The sequence below is a fragment of the Mauremys reevesii genome, linkage group 3 (genome assembly GCF_016161935.1).
Source record: "Mauremys reevesii isolate NIE-2019 linkage group 3, ASM1616193v1, whole genome shotgun sequence".
Taxonomy (NCBI): Eukaryota; Metazoa; Chordata; order Testudines; family Geoemydidae; genus Mauremys; species Mauremys reevesii.
The window spans coordinates 206,278,927-206,292,928 of record NC_052625.1 but is presented as its reverse complement, the minus strand read 5'-3'; the positions used below and the strand labels follow the sequence as shown (position 1 = coordinate 206,292,928).

At 58.1% G+C, this 14,002-nt stretch overlaps 1 protein-coding gene across 3 annotated transcripts in view; it reads right to left on the bottom strand.

Moving 5' to 3' along the window:
* The window catches only part of DPYSL5 (dihydropyrimidinase like 5), a 100,325-nt gene extending 95,216 nt beyond the window's left edge, over positions 1-5,109 (bottom strand). Inside the window, exon 1 of one of the 3 annotated variants that reach the window (XM_039531904.1) lies at positions 4,910-5,109. The gene's annotated coding sequence lies outside the window, so the exon portion shown is untranslated. The remainder of the gene's footprint in view (positions 1-4,909) is intronic. The other 2 variants (XM_039531902.1, XM_039531903.1) reach the window with 2 other exon arrangements.
* Positions 5,110-14,002: the final 8,893 nt, after the last annotated feature.

Genomic DNA, 14,002 nt, shown 5'->3' with positions numbered 1-14,002 from the left:
TCCACTCGCATCACATGCTCCCTGTCATGCTAATGAGCAGCTGCCATCCTCTCCCTGGGTGGCAGCACATGCATGATGGAGCCAAGTATCAAGACTCCTCCTGGAGCACCCACACTTCTGCTGCTTCAACCACCCCCAAAAGCCACTGACACAATCACACCTATTTGGCCAGAGAGCCCTGTGTTGCCTCTCCTCAGACCAGCCATGCTGAATGGCAAGGGGCCCCACGTCCTCAGACAAGGACAAACCACTTAGTGAATGCCACAAGAAATCCCGGGCCCCCAGCAGTCTGGGGCCTGTTATTTCGCGGGCGGGGGCGGGGGGGTAGAGCTGCAGTGTGTTAGGCATGATACAAACAGAAGGCAGAAGAGTCCGTGTCCCAGAGAGCTTACACTCTTAAAGAGACAGGACAGTCAGACAGAGTGAGGGAACAACAAGCACATAAGGTAGTACCAGCTCAAGTCCTGACACTGCAATATACACCCCCAGCATCCCAAGCTACACCAGCTCTCATCCACTGCAACAGCCAGAGCCTCCCCTCATTTTATATTCCTCTTTCAGCCAGTCTATGCCATTTGCTGCGTAAGGCAGGGAGAAGGGATGGGTTAGCACCTTGTGCTCACCAAGCCCTTAAGATGAAATGAAGCATTTCCCAGGTAGCCATCCTAAAGAGACTATCAATACGCAAATAGCTCAGCACACAGATGAGTGAGCAACTGGATGTTACACCCTGAAGACTGCCCGCTGCAGATGTCTCCATCTTCAGGGGATCCAAGCACAGATCACCACCCCTCCATCCTCATCAGAACTAACTAACCCTTTATGGATTAGCCTTTTCAGTTCTCCCTGGCTGGTAGGGAAGAACTGTGCCACTGCAAATAGCCACAGAACTCCATTCATTGTTTTCTGCCAGGATCAGAGGTCCTCCTTTGTTAGGGAGATGTTGACAATATCACAGCAATTCAGGCTGCACTGAAAGCAGGATTGAAATCCCCCAGTTTCACACTCTTTAGTCTCCAGTTTGTCACAACAGACCTGCAGAGAGCACATTCATTTTTCATCCTTGCTTATTAAAAAAAAGTTAATTTCTGCAGAGGAAACGTTTAAAACTGCCTTTCTCTGAACCCTTCCATCAAGGGCCTGATCCAGGGAGGTGTTAAATACTGCCAGTTTACAGCTACTACAATGAGAGTTTGGAGTTCTCACATCTCCCGATAACGGACCAGAAGTCATCCCTGGGTCTGGTATTTATCCCTTTGACTCTCCAGACTTGGGGCTAAGTGCCATGCACATTTTAAAATGTATTATGACTGTACATACCCTAACAGCACAAAATCCTTTCTAACCAATGCTACCCGTGAAACAGTGCAGGCCACATGACAACAATGCACGCTGAGGCATTACACACCCCAGTAACAAAAACCCACTCTTGCCCCTAGTATAGCCATTATTGATCCAGCAGATCCATTACAGATCAGTCATAAACTACTGCGCACCAGGACTATTGACCTGAGGGAAGAGCAGTTACATTTCATCATGTCAGTCTGGCCTCCGCCCCAGATACACTAAATCCAACCCGCTAAAAAGCCCTCAGGAAAGTTTTATGGGGAGAATTTAATTAGCAAGAACAATGGCTAATTTTCACACCTCGATACCACGCCATTTCCTTTGCTTCTTTCAAACTGGAAAGAATTAGATACCATGCACATCTACATGCAGCGACCCTGGAGAGAAGGCGGCCTAGTATTAGGTCCCATGCTGGGCATCACTCAGATTTATAGCAATGTAGGGCTGTAAGGGACCGCGGGCCTTCTCGTCATCTAGTCCAGCTCCTTGGGCTGAGGCAGGACCAAATAAACCTAGATCATCCCTGACAGGTGTTTGTCCAACCTGTTCTTAAAAACCTCTAAAGATGCAACCCCACAACTTCCCTTGGAAGACTATGCTACAGCATAACCACCCTTACAGTTACAATGTTTTTCCTAATATTTAACCTATATCTCCCTTGCTCCAGGTTAAATCCATTACTTCTTATCCTACCTTCAGTGGACACAGAACAACTGATCACCATTCTCCTTATAACAGCCCTTAATATATATATATATTTCAAGATTTATCAGGTCCCCCTCACTCTTCTTTTCTCAAGACTAAGCATGTCAAGGGTTTTTTTTTGTTTGTTTGTTTTAACTTTTCCTCGTAGGTCAGATTTTTTTAAACTTTCTAATAATTGTTGTTGCTCTCCTCTGGACTCTCTCCAATTTGTCCACATCCTTCTTAAAGCGTGGCCCCCAGAACTGGACACAATACTCCAGCTGAGGCCTCCCCAGTGCCAACAAGAGTAGGACAATTACCTCCCCCGTCTTTCTTACAAATGACACTCCCATTAATAAACCCCAGAATATTAGCCTTTTTTGCAACTGCATCACCTTGACGACTCATTCACTTTGTGATTCACTATGACCCCAGATCCTTTTCAGCAGTTCCCAGCCTAGTCAGTCATTCCCCATTTAGTACCGGTAGTTGTGCATTTGATTATGTGCAGTACTTTGCACTGTCTTCACTGAAGGTCATCTGGTTGATTTCAGACCAATTCTCCAGTTTGTCAAGGTAATTTTGAATTCTGATCCTGTCCTCCAGGACAACATCCCCAAATACTAGTCTTTACTTTTTAGCTCCAGAAAGGAGCTAACTAGGTGCGTAGGAAACACTGATCCCTCGTGATCTCTCCACTGTAACCTTTCTTCCATACACACCCCTTTCCCATCCGTGGTTTGGGGTCCCTAGCTTCCCACGGTAGCGTACCCTTCACCTTGCCATTTGAGCATCTGCTTGCATGAGCAAACAAGCAGCCACACCTCCTCCAAGGTGCTGGTGTGTGGGAGAGGATTGGGTCTTGAAACTGCTTTGGTTCTCTCGCTCTTTAGCCACCCCCTTTCCTTGTACTGCTGCATTATGGCTTGCATTAGTGACTTGGGCTCCAATCAGGGTTTAGGATCACGGTGTGAGAGGCACTGTTGACACCTCAGTTCCCTTAGTATACACCTGAAATCACTCCACTGAAGTCAGGAGTTGTTCCAGATTTACCACCCATGTATGAGAGACTGTGAACACCACAGGCAGGGAGGTGTCCTTCACATCTACCTGTAAGAATCCCTCCCTGGGGCTAAACTACAAGCTCTAGGACTTGGTCTAATCTCAAACACCTGCAGGGACTGAGATTCTGCCACCACCACCCCCAGGACTACCCCACCATCTCACAGCTACTGCTTAAGTAGTTCAGCAGAAGGTGGAAAGAGAAGGGGAGGATACACACTACCCAGCTATCTCCACCCCTCATTCTCCTCATGCAGCCTGTCTGCGTCTCAGAGAGCTACGCTGTGAGTACAATACAGCACAGTGAACACAGAGGAATGAGCACCAGAAACTCCCAGGGTGTGCAATGACTTGCTGTGTGAAACGAGCCAGTCACAACCTCCACACCCCCTGCATTCCCTGCCTCCCCCCAGTAAAATGGAGATATAGCACCTCCCTCGCAGGGGGACTGGTGCCCGCACAGCCCTTGGAAGTACTAGGGAAGGACTGGCCATGATGTCAGCCCTACCATGAAACACAGGTGGATCTGTAGGCGCTCCCGTTTTGGAGCCTGGCTGAGATCTCGGCGGAGGCAGCCCCTGGCTTTAAGAGCAGGGAGAGACAATAGCGATGTCCAGGCTGAGAGGCTGGACAGCATCTGCAGATAAGGTGACCAGGCAGCAGATGTGAAAAATCGGGACAGGGGGTGGGGGTAACAGGAGCCTATATAAGAAAAAGACCCCAAAAAATCGGGACTGTCCCTATAAAACCGGAACATCTGGTCACCCTATCTGCAGGGGAGGGGCCGCCAACCCAGCCCTGATGGGAAGGTGTCTCACGTCAGCCTACGGGCCCGGGCCCCGCTCCCTGCCCAGGCGGGACGGGAACCAGCCCAAAACCCTGCCCGGCGCACCGGCTGGGCGGGCTGCAGGGGCCGTGCCTACCGCCCTCACCGCGGGGCCCGCTGCACAGCCCCGGCCCACAAAGCCCAGCCCCGCCGGGCCGCCCAGCATCCCGCACTCGGGGGCCGCCCGCCCGCCCGCCCCAAAGGGGCGCCCCCCGGATGCACCGGTCGCGGGGCGGGGCCCGTGGGACCGGCCCGGCCCCAAGACAACACAGGCTCGTCCCCAGCCGGCCCCGTCTCCCGCCCCAGCCCCGGGAGAGGCGGCAAGACCCGCCCCGCGGACCCCCCAGCGCCGAGACAAAGGGAGGCCGCCCCGCCCCGGGACACCCCGGCCACAGCCCTGCCCGCGGGGCTGCAGCCCGGACCCGCCCCGCCGCGCCCCGCCCGCACCTGCAGCAGCGCGTCGCGTCGCGTCGGGAGCCGCCCCCCCCCCGGCACCTAACCCCCAGGCTCCCTTCTGCCCCCAGCACCTGACCCCCGCTCTGCCCCCCGCCCCGTCACCTGACCCCGCTCTGCCCCCCCCGGCACCTGACCCGCCCGGCCCAGCACCTGACCCCCCTCAGCACCTGCCCCCCCTCGGCCCCCGCTCTGCCCCCGTCACCTGACCCCGCCCGCCCCCGTCACCTGCCCCCAGCCCCTGCTCTGCCCCAGCATCTGCCCCTCGGCCCCGCTCTGCCACCTGCCCCCGCTCTGCCCTGCTCTCCCCGGCACCTGCCGCCGCCTCAGCCCTACCCCCAGCCCCCGCTCTGCCCCCACCCCGTCACCTGCCCCCAGGCTCCGCTTCTGCCCCCGGTACCTGACCCCGCTCTGCCCCCGGCACCTGCCCCCAGGCTCCGCTCTGCCCCCGGCACCTGCCCCCGCCAGGCTCCCGCTTCTGCCCCTGGCACCTGCCCCGGCACCTGCCGCCGCCTCAGCCCTGCTTCCCCCCGATACCTGCCGCCTCCGTTGGCCGCTGCCCCCCTCACCCTGCGCTCCGCGGCGGCTCCGCTGCTCGCCTCGCGCCCGTCCGCGCCTCGCCTCTCCCACCAACCTGCTGCGCTCTGCGGGCCGGAGAGGGGGCGGGGCCGAGCCACCGCCCCTTAGCCAATCACAGCCCGACCCCTGCCCCAGGTGGGCGGGGCCTCCTCCCCTCCTACCGGGCTCGGGAGCGCTCCGCCTCCCACTCGCTCGGCTGGGGAACCACCTCTCCCGACAGGCCCAGCGCCCTAGACACCAGGGGGCGTGGCTCGAACGGAGGCGGGGCCGAGTGCTCTGGACACGCCCACCCCTTCCACCTGCTCCTTCTGGGGTTGCCATGGTGACCAGGGAGCCTTCACAAAGGCCTCTCCCGAGGCTGTGAAAGGGGGGGGCCCCCAGAGGTGCCACCCTCCCCACTGTGTCCCAAAGCACCTCCCCTTCACCCAAAACCTCCCCCTTCATCCCACTGCTCCCCAAAGCACCTCCCCTTCACCCCAAACCTCCTCCTTCACCCCACTGTGCCCCAAAGCACCTCCCCTTCACCCCAGACCTCTCCTTCACCCCACTGTGCCCCAAAGCACCTCCCCTTCACCCCAAACCTCCCCCTTCATCCCACTGCTCCCCAAAGCACCTCCCCTTCACCCCAAACCTCCTCCTTCACCCCACTGTGCCCCAAAGCACCTCCCCTTCACCCCAAACCTCCTCCTTCACCCCACTGTGCCCCAAAGCACCTCCCCTTCACCCCAGACCTCTCCTTCACCCCACTGTGCCCCAAAGCACCTCCCCTTCACCCCAAACCTCCCCCATCACCCCACTGTGCCCCAAAGCACCTCCTTCACCCCAAACCTCCTCCTTCACCCCACTGTGCCCCAAAGCACCTCCCTTCACCCCAAACCTCCCTCTTCACCCCACTGTGCCCCACAGCACCTCCCTTTCACCCCAAACCTCTCCTTCACCCCACTGTGCCCCAAAGCACCTCCCCTTCACCCCAAACCTCCCTCTTCACCCCACTGTGCCCCAAAGCACCTCCCCTTCACCCCAAACCTCTCCTTCACCCCACTGTGCCCAAAGCACCTCCCTTCACCCCAAACCTCCTTCACCCCACTGTGCCCCAAAGCACCTCCTTTCACCCCAAACCTCACTCTTCACCCCACTGTGCCCCAAAGCACCTCCCCTTCACCCCAAACCTCTCCTTCACCCCACTGTGCCCCAAAGCACCTCCCCTTCACCTCAAACCTCCCCTTCACCCCGCTGCACCCCAAAGAACCTCCCTTCACCCCAAACCTCCCCCTTCACCCTACTGTGCTAGCACCTCCTTCACCCCAAACCTCCTTCACCCGCTAAGCACCTCCTTCACCCCAAACCTCCTTCACCCCACTGTGCCCCAAAGCACCTCCTTCACCCCAAACCTCTCCTTCACCCCACTGTGCCCCAAGCACCTCCCCTTCACCCCAAACCTCCTCCTTCCCACTGTTCCCCAATGCACCTCCCCTTCACCCCAAACCTCTCCTTCACCCCACTGTGCCCCAAAGCACCTTCCCTTCACCCCAAACCTCTCCTTCACCCCACTGCGCCCCAAAGCACCTCCCCTTCACCCTAACCCTCCCCTTCACCCCACTGCACCCCAAAGCACCTCCCCTTCACCCCAAACCTCCCCTTCACCCCGCTGCACTCCAAAGCACCTCCCCTTCACCCCAAACCTCTCCTTCACCCCACTGTGCCCCAAAGCACCTCCCCTTCACCCCAAACCTCTCCTTCAACCCACTGTGCCCCCAAAGCACCTCCTTCACCCCAAACCTCCTCCTTCACCCCACTGTGCCCCAAAGCACCTCCTTCACCCCAAACCTCCCCTTCACCCCGCTGCACTCCAAAGCACCTCCCCTTCACCCCAAACCTCTCCTTCACCCCACTGTGCCCCAAAGCACCTCCTTCACCCCAAACCTCCTTCACCCCACTGTGCCCCAGCACCTCCCTTCACCCCAAACCTCCTTCACCCCACTGCTCCCCAAAGCACCTCCTTCACCCCAAACCGCCCCCTTCACCCCACTGTGCCCCAAAGCACCTCCCTTCACCCCAAACCTCCCAGTTCACCCTACTGTGCACCAAAGCACCTCCTTTCACCCCAAACCTCTCCTTCACCCCACTGTGCCCCAAAGCCTCCTTCACCCCAAACCTCCCCCTTCACCCACTGTGCCCCAAAGCACCTCCCTTTCACCCCAAACCTCCCTCTTCACCCCACTGTGCCCCAAAGCACCTCCTTCACCCCAAACCTCTCCTTCACCCCACTGTGCCCCAAACCACCTCCTTCACCCCAAACCTCCCCTTCACCCCGCTGCACCCAAAGCACCTCCCCATCACCCCAAACCTCCTTCACCCCACTGTGCCCCAAAGCACCTCACCTTCACCCCAAACCTCCTTCACCCCACTGCACCCAAAGCACCTCCTTCACCCCAAACCTCCCCTTCACCCCACAGTGCCCCAAAGCACCTACCCTTCACCCCAAACCTCTCCTTCACCCCACTGTGCGCCAAAGCACCTCCCCTTCACCCAAACCTCCTCCTTCACCCCACTGTGCCCCAAAGCACCTCCCTTCACCCCAAACCTCCTCCTTCACCCCACTGTGCCCCAACGCACCCTCCCTTCACCCCACCCCCCTCCTTCACCCCACTGTGCCCCAAAGCACCTCCCCTTCACCCCAAACCTCTCCTTCACCCCACTGCGCCCCAAAGCACCTCCCCTTCACCCTAACCCTCCCCTTCACCCCACTGCACCCCAAAGCACCTCCCCTTCACCCCAAACCTCCTCCTTCACCCCACTGTGCCCCAAAGCACCTCCCCTTCACCCCAAACCTCTCCTTCACCCCACTGTGCCCCAAAGCACCTCCCCTTCACCCCAGACCTCTCCTTCACCCCACAGTGCCCCAAAGCACCTCCTTCACCCCAAACCTCCTTCACCCCACTGTGCCCCAAAGCACCTCCCTTCACCCCAAACCTCCTTCACCCCACTGTGCCCCAAAGCACCTCCTTCACCCCAAACCTCCTTCACCCCACTGTGCCCCAAAGCACCTCCCTTCACCCCAAACCTCTCCTTCACCCCACTGTGCCCCAAAGCACCTCCCTTCACCCCAAACCTCCTCTTCACCCCACTGTGCCCCAGCACCTCCCTTCACCCCAAACCTCTCCTTCACCCCACTGTGCCCCAAAGCACCTCCCTTCACCCCAAACCTCTCCTTCACCCCACTGTGCCCAAAGCACCTCCCTTCACCCCAAACCTCCTCTTCACCCCACTGTGCCCCAAAGCACCTCCTTCACCCCAAACCTCCTCTTCACCCCACTGTGCCCCAAAGCACCTCCCTTCACCCAAACCTCTCCTTCACCCCACTGTGCCCCAGCACCTCCTTCACCCCAAACCTCTCCTTCTCCCCACTGTGGCCCAAAGCACCTCCCATTCACCCCAAACCTCTCCTTCACCCCACTGTGCCCCAAAGCACCTCCCCTTCACCCCAAACCTCCTCCTTCACCCCACTGTGCCCCAAAGCACCTCCCCTTCACCCCAAACCTCCCTCTTCACCCCACTGTGCCCCAAAGCACCTCCCTTTCACCCCAAACCTCTCCTTCACCCCACTGTGCCCCAAAGCACCTCCCTTCACCTCAAACCTCCCCATCACCCCGCTGCACCCCAAAGAACCTACCTTAACCCCAAACCTCCTCTTCACCCCACTGTGCCCCAAGCACCTCCTTCACCCCAAACCTCCTTCACCCCACTGTGCCCCAGCACCTCCTTCACCCCAAACCTCCCTTCACCCCACTGTGCCCCAAACCACCTCCCCTTCACGCCAAACCTCCCTCTTCACCCCACTGTGCCCCAAAGCACCTCCCCTTCACCCCAAACCTCTCCTTCACCCCACTGTGCCCCAAAGCACCTTCCCTTCACCCCAAACCTCTCCTTCACCCCACTGCGCCCCAAAGCACCTCCCCTTCACCCCAAACCTCCTCCTTCACCCCACTGTGCCCCAAAGCACCTCCCCTTCACCCCAAACCTCTCCTTCACCCCACTGTGCCCCAAAGCACCTTCCCTTCACCCCAAACCTCTCCTTCACCCCACTGCGCCCCAAAGCACCTCCCCTTCACCCCAAACCTCTCCTTCACCCCACTGCGCCCCAGCACCTCCTTCACCCCAAACCTCCTCTTCACCCCACTGAGCACCTCCCTTCACCCCAAACCTCCTTCACCCCACTGTGCCCCAAAGCACCTCCCTTCACCCCAAACCTCTCCTTCACCCCACTGTGCACCTCCCTTCACCCTAACCTCCTTCACCCCACTGCACCCCAAAGCACCTCCCCTTCACCCCAAACCTCCCCCTTCACCCCACTGTGCCCCAAAGCACCTCCCCTTCACCCCAAACCTCCCCTTCACCCCGCTGCACTCCAAAGCACCTCCCCTTCACCCCAAACCTCCCCCTTCACCCCACTGTGCCCCAAAGCACCTCCTTCACCCCAAACCTCCTCTTCACCCCACTGTGCCCCAAAGCACCTCCCCTTCACCCCAAACCTCCTCCTTCACCCCACAGTGCCCCAAAGCACCTCCCTTCACCCCAAACCTCTCCTTCACCCCACTGTGCCCCAAAGCACCTCCTTCACCCCAAACCTCCTCCTTCACCCCACTGTGTCCCAAAGCACCTCCCCTTCACCCCAAACCTCCCTCTTCACCCCACTGTGCCCCAAAGCACCTCCCCTTCACCCCAAACCTCCCTCTTCACCCCACTGTGCCCCAAAGCACCTCCCCTTCACCCCAAACCTCTCCTTCACCCCACTGTGCCCCAAAGCACCTCCCCTTCACCCCAAACCTCCCTCTTCACCCCACTGTGCCCCAAAGCACCTCCCCTTCACCCCAAACCTCCCTCTTCACCCCACTGTGCCCCAAAGCACCTCCCTTCACCCCAAACCTCTCCTTCACCCCACTGTGCCCCAAAGCACCTCCCCTTCACCCCAAACCTCCCTCTTCACCCCACTGTGCCCCAAAGCACCTCCCCTTCACCCCAAACCTCTCCTTCACCCCACTGTGCCCTAAAGCACCTCCCCTTCACCCCAAACCTTCCTCTTCACCCCACGGTGCCCCAAAGAACCTCCCCTTCACCCCAAACCTCTCCTTCACCCCACTGCGCCCCAAAGCACCTCCCCTTCACCCCAAACCTCCCTTCACCCCACTGTGCCCCAAAGCACCTCCTTCACCCCAAACCTCTCCTTCACCCCACTGTGCCCAAAAGCACCTCCCCTTCACCCCAAACCTCCCCTTCACCCCACTGAGCCCCAAAGCACCTCCTTCACCCCAAACCTCTCCTTCACCCCACTGTGCCCCAAAGCACCTCCTTCACCCCAAACCTCTCCTTCACCCCACTGTGCCCCAAAGCACCTCCCCTTCACCCCAAACCTCCCTCTTCACCCCACTGTGCCCCAAAGCACCTCCCCTTCACCCCAAACCTCCCTCTTCACCCCACTGTGCCCCAAAGCACCTCCCCTTCACCCCAAACCTCCCCCTTCACCCCACTGTGCCCCAAAGCACCTCCCCTTCACCCCAAACCTCACCATCACCCCACAGTGCCCCAAAGCACCTCCCTTCACCCCAAACCTCCTCTTCACCCCACTGTGCCCCAAAGCACCTCCCTTCACCCCAAACCTCTCCTTCACCCCACTGCCCCCACCTCCTTCACCCCAAACCTCCCCTTCACCCCACTGTGCCCCAAAGCACCTCCTTCACCCCAAACCTCTCCTTCACCCCACTGTGCCCCAAAGCACCTCACCATCACCCCAAACCTCCTCCTTCACCCCACTGTGCCCCAAAGCACCTTCCCTTCACCCCAAACCTCTCCTTCACCCCACTGCGCCCCAAAGCACCTCCTTCACCCCAAACCTCCTCTTCACCCCACTGTGCCCCAAAGCACCTCCCTTCACCCCAAACCTCCTCCTTCACCCCACTGTGCCCCAAAGCACCTCCTTCACCCCAAACCTCCTCTTTCACCCCACTGTGCCCCAAAGCACCTCCCTTCACCCCAAACCTCTCCTTCACCCCACTGTGCCCCAAGCACCTCCTTCACCCCAAACCTCCCTTCACCCCACTGTGCCCCAAAGCACCTCCCTTCACCCCAAACCTCCCCTTCACCCCGCTGCACTCCAAAGCACCTCCCCTTCACCCCAAACCTCTCCTTCACCCCACAGTGCCCCAAAGCACCTCCCCATCACCCCAAACCTCACCTCTTCACCCCACTGTTCACCCCACTGTGCCACAAAGCCCCTCCCCTTCACCCCAAACCTCTCTCTTCACCCCACTGTGCCCAAAGCACCTCCCCTTCACCCCAAACCTCACCTTCACCCCACTGTGCCCCAAAGCACCTCCCCTTCACCCCAAACCTCTCCTTCACCCCACTGTGCCCCAAAGCACCTCCCCTTCACCCCAAACCTCTCCTTCACCCCACTGTGCCCCAAAGCACCTCCCCTTCACCCCAAACCTCCCTCTTCACCCCACTGTGCCCCAAAGCACCTCCCCTTCACCCCAAACCTCCCTCTTCACCCCACTGTGCCCCAAAGCACCTCCCTTCACCCCAAACCTCCCCCTTCACCCCACTGTGCCCCAAAGCACCTCCCCTTCACCCCAAACCTCCCACTTCACCCCACTGTGCCCCAAAGCACCTCCCCTTCACCCCAAACCTCCTCTTCACCCCACTGTGCCCCAAAGAACCTCCTTCACCCCAAACCTCTCCTTCACCCCACATCGCCCCAAAGCACCTCCTTCACCCTAACCTCTCCTTCACCCCACTGCGCCAAAGCACCTCCCTTCACCCCAAACCTCCTTCTCCCGCTGCACTCCAAAGCACCTCCTTCACCCCAAACCTCCCCTTCACCCCACTGTGCCCCCAAAGCACCTCCTTCACCCCAAACCTCCTTCACCCCACTGTGCCCCAAAGCACCTCCTTCACCCCAAACCTCTCCTTCACCCCACTGCCCCAAAGCACCTCCTTCACCCCAAACCTCCTCCTTCACCCCACTGTGCCCCAAAGCACCTCCCTTCACCCCAAACCTCCCTTCACCCCACTGTGCCCCAACGCACCTCCCTTGCACCCCAAACCTCCCTCGTCACCCCACTGTGCCCCAAAGCACCTCCCCTTCACCCCAAACCTCCTCCTTCACCCCACTGTGCCCCAAAGCACCTCCCCTTCACCCCAAACCTCCTCTTTCACCCCACTGTGCCCCAAAGCACCTCCCCTTCACCCCAAACCTCCCCTTCACCCCACTGCCCCCAAAGCTCCTCCTTCACCCTAACCTCCCCCTTCACCCCACTGCGCCCCAAAGCACCTCCCCATCACCCCAAACCTCCCTTCTCCCCGCTGCACTCCAAAGCACCTCCTTCACCCCAAACCTCCCTTTTCACCCCACTGTGTCCCAAAGCACCTCCCCTTCACCCCAAACCTCCGCCTTCACCCCACTGTGCCCCAAAGCACCTCCCCTTCACCCCAAACCTCTCCTTCACCCCACTGTGCCCCAAAGCACCTCCCCTTCACCCCAAACCTCCCCTTCACCCCACTGTGCCCTAAAGCACCTCCCCGTCACCCCAAACCTCCTTCTTCACCCCACTGTGCCCCAAAGCACCTCCCCTTCACCCCAAACCTCCTCCTTCACCCCACTGTGCCTTCAGGCACCTCCCCCTGATGCCCCAAATCTCCCACTCCATCCTGTTGTGCCCCAAGAAACAGCTCCATCCCCCCAAATCATCGCTTTGCCTCACCCATTGCTGCACTGTTCCCACCTCAGACAGCAGCTCTAGTGGGTGTTTATTCCAAAGGGCACATGTTCTCAAGCCCCTCCCACCCCCAGCACTCAGCACCTTGTCCCCGCTCCACCCCCCTGCGAAGGCCTGCCTGCGATGAAGGTGCCCTGCAGGAGTGTTGCTGAGGGACTGCTTGTTTGCATAGGGGAGGCAGTGTGGCCTAGTGGGTGGAGCACTGAGCTGTGGTTCTGTGTGCTTCTGCTACAGGCATGCTGGGTGGCCCTGGGCAAGCGACTCTTGCCTCAGTGTCCCCATCTGTAAAATGGGGCTAACGATGCTGCGCTCCTTTATAAAGGGCTTGGCGATCTACTGGTGAACCGATGAATCTACTGATGAAAGCTAGAGAAAAGCCTGGTGTTAGGATGATGACAAGTATCAGAGGGGCAGCCGTGTTAGTCTGGATCTGTAAAAGCAGCAAAGAGTCCTGTGGCACCTGATAGACTAAGAGACGTATTGGAGCATGAGCTTTCGTGGGTGCATCCGACGCAGTGGGTATTCACCCACGAAAGCTCATGCTCCAAAACGTCTGTTAGTCTATAAGGTGCCACAGGATTCTTTGCTGCTTTTACAGGATGATGACAGTTACCTGGGCTTGTTAGGTAAAAAGCAAGTCCTTACTCACCTCTCCAGCACCCGAGTTTGTGCGGAGTTGGTATAAGGCTCAGAAATCTGTCAGAGACCAGACAACAATTCGTTGATCAACGGGCTCACACCATCCTTAGCTTAAGAGCCAAGCTTTGGAGTAAGTGTGGCAAGTTTATTAGGGGTGAGCATCAATGTTTATACACAGAAGTAAACAAAGTGATTAACAGATCATAATGGTCATGCATAATCAATCAAGATTCTACAGGACAAAACAGGTTAAAATGTAAATTAGAAAAGACAAAGGAAGAGATGGCTACTTATTGGGAGGGGGGGTGTCATGAGTAGTTCGCAGGTCAAAACTTTTGATTAAAAGTTTCAGACAGAGACATGTAGTCTGAGTTAAGTTTCAGTTCATAAAGAGTTCAGACTCAACATTCCTCCATTTGTAGCTATTGGGATAACTATTTACCAACAGCTACACCCCATTTTAAGGAGCCAAGGGCCGCTTGGCAATTTCAGCCTGGGCCAACTCGAAGAGAGTAAGGCCTTTGGCTGAAGTAGAAAAAGAATAAACTGACCCACATGAGTTTATGAGGGAGGGAACCCACTGAATACAGCAACACAGTATTATAAGGATTACTATGGCCCCAACAATACCCACCAA